We start from the raw sequence: 8,487 nt of genomic DNA, 5'->3' as shown, positions 1-8,487 counted from the left end.
TAACCTGTCCAAATCCTTCTGCAGCCTCCCCACCTCCTCAATACTACCTGTCCCTCCACCTATCTTTGTATCATCTGCAAACTTAGCCAGGATGCCCTCAGTTCCTTCATCTAGATCATTAATGTATAAAGTGAAAAGTTGTGGTCCCAACACTGACCCCTGTGGAACTCCATTAGTCACCGGCCGCCATCCTGAGAAGGACCCCCTTATCCCCACTCTCTGCCTCCTGCCAGACTGCCAATCTTCTATCCATGCTAGTACCTTGCCTCTAACACCATGGGCTCTTATCTTACTGAGCAGCCTCCTGTGCGGCACCTTGTCAAAGGCCTTCTGGAAGTCCAAGTAGATAACATCCATTGGCTCTCCTTTGTCTAACCTACTCATTGCCTCCTCAAAGAATTCTAACAGATTTGTCAGGCATGACTTCCCCTTGATGAAACCATGCTGACTTTGCCCGATTTTACCATGCACTTCCAAGTATTCTGAAATCTCATCCTTAATAATGGACTCTAAAATCTTACCAACAACTGGGGTCAGGCTAATCGGCCTGTAATTTCCCGTCTTTTGCCTCACTCCCTTCTTAAACAGGGGGGTTACATTAGCGATTTTCCAGTCCTCTGGGACCCTCCCTGATTCCACTGATTCCTGAAAGATCACCACTAACACCTCCACTATCTCTTCAGCTATCTCCTTCAGAACTCTGGGGTGTAATCCATCTGGTCCAGGTGATGTACCCACCTTCAGACCTTTCAGTTTTCCTAGCACCTTCTCCTTGGTAATGGCCACAATACTCACCTCTGTCCCCCGACTCTCTTGAACTTTGGGGATGTCACTCGTGTCTTCCACTGTGATAATGCAAAGTACCTCACATAAAACAAATACTTTATTCACATGAAAAGCTTCACTCATGTAAGAACCATTGTATTAGTACATGCAATTAAAATATGTCATCTAATTATCTATTATCAGTGCTGTCTATCAGTTCCAAGTCTTTTATTTTATATAGAAGTTGAAGAGTCTGCTTTAAAGAAAATTGTATTCTGGAAATGGCAGCATCAAACGAGTTGAATCTGCATTCTCAAAAATGAAGAGGGGGCTTGGGCCTCTCTGATTCATGACGATATGATTTACACAATACAGCTCAATGGATTCATCGAATGGAGATATGGCAGATGTGGTTGAGGTTGAAGGAGGAGGAGGACCCCATCGGGATCCCACTTAATAGGTTGTTTTATGTGAGGTACCATGCCCTTGATATTAAAAATCCAGTCATCAAAGCATCTCCTTCTAGCCTAGAGCAGGCTACTTGAATAATGAGGGAGCAATTACACAGGACAGACAGAACTCATTTGTAGTTTAGCTCAGAGAGAAAGATTGTGGGTAAGGAGACTTATTTAGAGACTGGAAGAACATTGGAGATGTTTATGTAGATGAAATTTGAACATTATTTCTAATTGTCAGGTGAGATTTTTAATACACAAAGTCAATTTCCTTCATACCTGTAAATGAGATATTGTATGTTGCAGCTGAGGGAAGAAATGCAATATAAATGAGAATAATGCAAATAGATATAATTGGGAAAAGCAAAAACAAGCAAGAGCCCCTTTCCATAATCAGGGCTTAGGGTTTTTAATCTGTCAAGAATTCAATGGTGAGTGGTAATCTAGTCAGTCTCTGAAAATATTTTTAAGGTTAAAATTAAACCCCTGCTATTGGGTAAAATATGGCTATATATGTTAATCATCAAAGAAAACTAAAGGGTCAGGCAACCAAAGATTCTACAAAGCCTTTATATCACTCCCCAGTTTTCGAACCCATATAAAGGTCTTTTCAATTCATTCATGGGATGTGAGCATCAATAGCTAGGCCAGCATTTGTTGCCCATCCCTAACTGCCATTAAGAAGGTGGTGGTGAGCTGCCTTCTTGAACTGCTGCAGTCCCTGCGGTGTAGATACATCCACAGTGCTGTTAGGGAGGAGTGACAATGAAGTTGGGATGGAGTGTGACTTGGTGGAGAACTTGCTGGTTGTGGTCTTCCCGTGCACCTGCTGTCTTTGTCCTTCTGGTGGTAGAATTCAAGGGTTTGTAAGGTGTTGTCAAAGGAGCCTTGGAAAGTTGATGCTATGTAACTTGTACATGGTATACACTACTACCAATGTGCATGAGTGGCGGAGGGAGTGAATGTCTAGGTGGTAGATGGGGTGCCGACCAATTGGACTGTTTTGTCCTGGATGAAATCTCTGTATACCCATTGATGTTATCAAGTCAAGGTAAATAAATATTTGCAGATGAGTTAGGAATATCCAGTTTCTGTGCCTTTACAGTGAATGCATTGAATGAATTCCACTGCAGTTGTTGTGTAGAGTTGTGTCCTCTGTTATCCCAGAGTTTGTATCCTGGGAGAATAGTCTCAAATTCCAACCTTCCAAATCCCAAGAAATATCCCGTTGCTCTACCTTGGCAAAGTAAGGGAAATGTTTGCTATGTTCCTGCACTTGCGGAGTCAAATATTCCAAAATGTCCTGAATTTTCATGATTTAGTGTCACACACATTACAAGGTGTTGCTGTATTTACCATTAGAGAGTTACCACTGCTGAGTACAACTGCCATAGGAGCCCAGAAAATGCTAAATTTGTAAGTAGCGAAGCAGAAATCAGGCCGTTTTAAAAATGTACTTTCTTCATTCCCCCAAAATAATACAAATGTTATCCACAGAATCATAACCTTAAAACCAGTGGAATTTCCCTTATCCAGAGATGGTACAAAGAGGTATAGAGGAAAACAGACTAGGAGGAATGTAAGCACAAATATCATGACTATTTGAAATACGAAAGACAATTTGTAACGCATGCGACACACTTAGTGAAATAATTGTAATTTAATTTTAATCTTTATTATATTGTAAGCACTGATTGCCACTAGCATAATCGAATTGTTATGAAGACATTAGGCAGTGGCATGCATCCAAAAGAACAGTATGATTATGTGGTTTATGTGTACAACTGAAATTGTGTTTCTTCTTCCCTCTGGGCCAATCTGTAATTAAACAAAGTCCAATAAAATGATAATTGAATGGAGAAGTACCACATCAGGAGGAAACTAGAAAGTAACTTTCAATAGAAGGACAAACTTTCCAGATTCTGTGAAGGGGTGGCCATTTTTCCTGTTAATTTTCAATTAGACACAATCGTCAGAAATGAGCCCCACTCCTGCTTGAATCAACAGACAGTTCTCACACCCTGTCGGTAAGTGTCAGCATCCTGTTTTTAATAAAGAAATCACAGGGCTTTTTTTTATTGGTGATGCTCCTCTTTCAGGCGTGGCTCAGTCCGTAGCACTGTGAGCCACAGGGTTGTAAGTTCAAACCCCATTCCTGGACTTTGGCACAAAAATCAAGACTAATTGTTGATAGAATTCTACACCTTTGAAAATGTGTTCTTTCATGTGATGTGGCATCACCGGCCAGGCCAGCATTTATTGTCCATCCCTTATTGCCTTGAGAAGGTGTTGGTGAGCGGCCTTTTTTTAAGTGCTGAAGCCCATGTGGTGTAGGTACACACACAGTGCTGTTGAGGAGGGAGCCCTAGGATTTTGACCCAGTGACAGTGAAGGGACAGCAGTATAGCTCCAAGTCAGGATGGTGTTGAACTTGGAGGGGGGCCTTCTAATGCTGTCTTTCAAAGGAGAAGGAAAACTGAGACCCTGATTGCCCTCACAGGTGGATGTAAAAAGATCCTGTGGCATTATTTCAAAGGAAAGCAGTGGATTTCTTCCCAGTTAACATTTATCTCTCAATCAACATCACAAAAACAGTTCATCTGTTCATTTTCACATTGCTGTTGTGCACAAATTAGCTGCCATATTTCCTGCATTAGAACAGTGACTAGACATCAAAAGTGCTTCATTGTCTGTGAAGAGTTTTGGGATGTCCTGAGGTTGTGAAAGGTGCTACATTAGGCAAGGCTTCATTTTTTTCTGATATCATGAAGCCTTGGCTTTAATTGCTGGGCACAGTCTAACTGGTGAGATCATCTTCTGCAGATTTAAAAGAAATTGTCAAATTTCCCACCCCTCTCTTAGAAATTTGCTTGTCAATGACCTGAGGGTGTGCTTAAGTTCCACACATCACCACTGGGAATAGCTTAACTAGACAGTCCAGGTTAAGCATCGATTCATCTTACCAACTAAACATCATCAATGAGTTTCACATTTTGGTAATACCCCTTTAAAGCACCTTGGAATGTTTTTCTACCTTAATGGTGCTATCTAAATGCAAGTTGCTTTTGTTCTGGCCTCAGGCTACCCAAGACCAACGCCACAGAAAACGAGCTAAACATCTTCTATCTGTGGGACCAACTGTCCCGGGTGGTGTATGTCAGCGAATTTGCTGTGCTCGCATCAGATTTCACCAGTCACTTTTCAGAACTACCACTCTCACCCCCAACCCCCTACCTCATCCAGTCATCCCCACTCCTCGGAAGACAGTGGGAACTGGGGAAGCAAACAGTTCAGAGGAAAAGCTGAGGGATCGCAGGGTGGGTGATGCCAAGCTCCCACAAACAACCAAATATTACATTTGATCTGCAAGCAAATCTATTCTTGAACAAACTGTAATAATCCCTTAGTGTTGACAGCAACAGGAAAGTTTAATTACAAAGTATCTCATTGCACAAAAAATCCATGCAGTATGCTTTTATTCATTAAACTGTTAATCAATTATAACACATTCTTATTTAAATTTATTTTTTCTATATTAGGTGTCATAAGAACAGAGTGTAGCTAGACAGCCAGCAGAAACTTTGAGAAGGACAGATGACTCACTTGTTTGGCTTTTGTGTTCACTGGAAGCACAAAAAGACTTCAAAATGGAGTGAGAATGGGCAAGGCAGAGATTTCCTAAAGCCTAGCCTATTCCCATTTCACAAATAAAAACAGAAAATGCTGGAAAAACTCAGTAGGTCTGGCATGTCTGTGGAGAGAGAAACAGAGTTAATTGTTTCAAGTCCATATGACCCTTCTTCAGAGCTTCAGATTTTGCTTTCATTTTGCTCTCATTGAAGAAATGATGGTTAATTTTACACCTGAAGCTCTGCTTACAGGGGACAGATTTTCAGCTGATCCACAGAAGCTGCAGTGTGTGTTATCTGCACTTATACTTTACTCTGTGTTGATGAGCTGAGATGCAGTCACAGCACTGCTCGTATCCCCAACCTACACATGGAGTTCCAGCTGAACCATGTGTAGCAATGGCTGTGCAATTCTACTCACAATCTCAATGAAGACTGATAGCTAAAACTACAATTTGCAAATGTTTGAAAGGATGGTTTCTGGCATAGAATTGGTCATCCTACACTTGAGCTTTACAATGTTCTGTTTGAACTAGACCCAGTTCCTTCCAACCTATATTTCAGCCCTTTTCACAGAATCACAGAATCACACATTGCAGAAGAGGCCCTTCGGCCCATCAGGTCTGCACCGACACGTGAGAAACACCTGATCTACCTACCTAACCCCATTTACCAGCACTTGGCCCATAGCCTTGAATGTCATGAGGTGCCAAGTGCTCATCCAGATACTTTTTAAAGGATGTGAGACAACCCGCCTCCACCACCCTCCCAGGCAGCGCATTCCAGACCGTCACCACCCTCTGGGTAAAAGTTTTTCTGCACATCCCCCCTAAACCTCCTGCCATTCACCTTGAACTTATGTTCCCTTGTGACTGACCCTTCAACTAAGGGGAACAGCTGTTCCCTATCCACCCTGTCCATGCTCCTCATAATCTTGTACACCTCAATCAGGTCGCCCCTCAGTCTTCTCTGCTCCAACGAAAACAACCCAAGTCTAACCAACCTCTTACTTAAACGTTTCATCCCAGGCAACATCCTGGTGAATCTCCTCTGCACCCCCTCCAGTGCAATCACATCCTTCCTATAATGTGGCGACCAGAACTGCACACAGTACTCCAGCTGTGGCCTCACCAAGGTTCTATACAACTCCAACATGACCTCCCTACTTTTGTAATCTATGCCTCGATTGATAAAGGCAAATGTCCCATAAGCCTTTTTCACCACCATACTAACATGCCCCTCCGCCTTTTGGCCCTGAAAAGTTCCCAGTCTACCTCAGATCACCCTGGAAGGACAAGGTATCTCAAAAATTTGAGCAACAGGTGAAGCTAGCTGTTTCACGCTACTACTATACACGTAGCAACACGAGTGGTATTGGTCACTAACAGGATGCTGCCGTCAAGCCAAATAGATTTTCTGCCCATCTCACAAATTATGGTATATGAGTTTCAGCGCCAGTGTGTAGGCTGTACGTCCCAAAGACTGGCGGATCATATCAAACAGCAAGTCCCAGTCGCTGTTCACGACAGGCAGGGTACAGACCGTACCCAACCAGCCCATGTTCGCAAAACTCAAAACGCAGTGTCCAACATTAGATTTGATTCTGTGATTGGACAACATTTGCTAAATAATCCTCAATGTGCTAAGAATTACGCTGACAACCAATTTAAGATTGTCAGTCAGGCTCACAATGTGGCTCATTTGCGTGTACTGGAAGTTACGTATATTAATACACGGGGCCCTGTTCTTTGCAGACAGAAAGAGCATGTACACACATTGCACCTGTTTCAGCTAAACAAAATGAGTGACAGCCGTTTGTTGACTCATTCCTCAGGGCAATGCCTTGACCAATCATGATCAAGCTGCCTGGCTTAAATTTCAAACAATACTTGGCAGTTAACTGTCAGTCACCATCGACTGGTGCATTTTCCAAGGCAATGCCACTTGCCCCAAGCAATCAGCACTCTCTTCACATACAGTATAAATTGTTGTTTTCCCCCTTATATTAGTATTCTTGCGAGTGTCCTGCAAGGCAAAAAGCATAGACATATCTCTTTTTCTCAGCAATACTCAAGTTCTGCACCACGAAATGACTGTCTATATATTCTGCATATGCAGAATCTATCATGCTCAATATTACACTGCAGGAAATGCTGTTTAATGAGATCATGGCTGATCTGTAGCCTAACTATCTTATTCCTGCCTTTGCCACATGTACCCTGGTACCTTGTGTTAACAAAAATCTACCAACTCAGATTTAAAATTAATAATTAATCTAGCATTAGTTGCTGTTTGTGAAAGAATTCCAAATTTGTGCCACCTCTTAGTGAAATGATACTGCTTTGTCACAAATGCTCGTATATCCTCTATTTCTGTCATGTGACATAATCGAGGTCAAAGACAAACACGGAAGACAAGGCATTTATTACAAGGACTTCCCTTCATTTCAGCTTCAGCCATACCTCTATGTATATGTTATATAGACAAGGAGCACTGTGGCTGCATCTCAACTGTCTACCTGGACCTAAAGCTCTGCAGTGGGGCCCATTTACACCATTTTGGATGCCAGTGCATCTTATCTCATTGGCTGTACTGACCTACAGTTACATTCTTATGGCCCAGGGAAGTAGGAACACATACAATAGGGAGTCTCTTTTTCCAGCTGTGCCCCCTGCATTAGTGGTCTTGTAATTAAGGCCCAATGCATCCAGCTCCCAACCATTTTTTGAACTGTTCCACTGAGTTATGGAGGATGTCAGGCTGCACAGTGAGGGAGCTCAGCCTTGTGTTCTTTGTAGTCATCAGAAATCAGATCATAGCTGCAGTTGGTCCAACAATGATCCAATGTACCCACCTCCAGAGCTGTCAGGGATAGACAGTGTTAAAGAAAATATAAAATATTTGTTTTCATCCTTTCTTTTCCTCAAGGAGCTTGTTCCCTTTTGAAATGTGATTCCAAAGATGTGGAAGTGGGGACACCATATGTATGAACATAGCTGGTGCTTATCAACAATACAATCAACACGAGGGCATCATAGCCAAGTCTACCCTGTCCTCTCTAAATTTCCACAAACATGAGCCTTTCAGTAGGACCAGTGCATTGAAAGTCAGAGCAGGAACCCTGGCTGATTTTCTTCCCTCCCTCATGTTAGAATGCTGAACCAATTGTAATGCCTCACTCAGGCTTTGGTTGAGATCAGTCAACTCAGTACAAACAGGGGATTGAGCCTTGGACTATCTCAAGTGTTGGCTTAGCCCCACACAGAGTAACATATTTACACGTGAAGCCATTGAGGAGGTCAATGGGGAAACTTGGCATTGTACATACCAAAGGCAATCCTTTGTCATTTTTTGTCTGAATAGAAATCCCTTCTCAATCTAGTAGAACCTTGCAGTTCACATGCTCAATGTAACACATTCCAACCTCAAGTCAGAGACCCTCCTCATGGATCTGCTCCTTGTCTTCACCATAGCAGCTAACCACAGGGCAAAGAGCCATGGGATGGATCTGTCTGGCTGCCTAACTCTCTTCCATGAACTTGCCCATGCTCAGGTAGCCCTAGAGAAGGACCACGTGGCATTTGCCAGTACACTCGAGTCATTTCACCACCAGTGGGCACCACAAAGCAGAAACTGTC

This window comes from Cetorhinus maximus, chromosome 21, assembly GCF_964194155.1.
Source record: "Cetorhinus maximus chromosome 21, sCetMax3.hap1.1, whole genome shotgun sequence".
Lineage (NCBI taxonomy): Eukaryota > Metazoa > Chordata > Chondrichthyes > Lamniformes > Cetorhinidae > Cetorhinus > Cetorhinus maximus.
The sequence above is the reverse complement of the archived record's forward strand: the minus strand, read 5'-3'. Positions refer to the sequence as shown.